The 352-nt window shown below is 52.6% G+C and overlaps 1 pseudogene across 1 annotated transcript; it reads left to right on the forward strand.

The window, feature by feature from the left end:
• The first annotated feature begins 5 nt into the window (after positions 1-5).
• LOC103253654 lies at positions 6-347 on the forward strand (annotated as a pseudogene). The gene has a single exon (XR_503895.1). The product of XR_503895.1 is annotated as a 60S ribosomal protein L23a pseudogene (transcript).
• The last annotated feature ends 5 nt before the right edge of the window (positions 348-352 follow it).

The following is a 352-nucleotide window of genomic DNA, read 5'->3' on the forward strand; positions in this document are numbered from 1 at the left end:
ACAAGATGGCGCCGAAGGCCAAGAAGGAAGCTCCTGGCACACGTCCTGCTCCTGCCCCTCCTAAAGCCGAAGCCAAAGCAAAGGCATTGAAGGCCAAGAAAGCAGTGCTGAAAGGCGTCCACAGCCACAAGAAAAAGAAGATCCGCACGTCACCCACTTTCCGGAGGCCCAAGACTCTGCGGCTCCGGAGGCAGCCCAAATATCCTCGGAAGAGCGCTCCCAGGAGAAACAAGCTTGACCATTATGCCATCATCAAGTTTCCCCTAACCACTGAGTCTGCCATGAAGAAAATAGAAGACAACAACACGCTCGTGTTCATCGTGGATGTTAAAGCCAACAAGCACCAGATAAA

The sequence above is a fragment of the Carlito syrichta genome, unplaced genomic scaffold (genome assembly GCF_000164805.1).
Source record: "Carlito syrichta isolate Samal-C Ts95f unplaced genomic scaffold, Tarsius_syrichta-2.0.1 Scaffold244116, whole genome shotgun sequence".
NCBI lineage: Eukaryota > Metazoa > Chordata > Mammalia > Primates > Tarsiidae > Carlito > Carlito syrichta.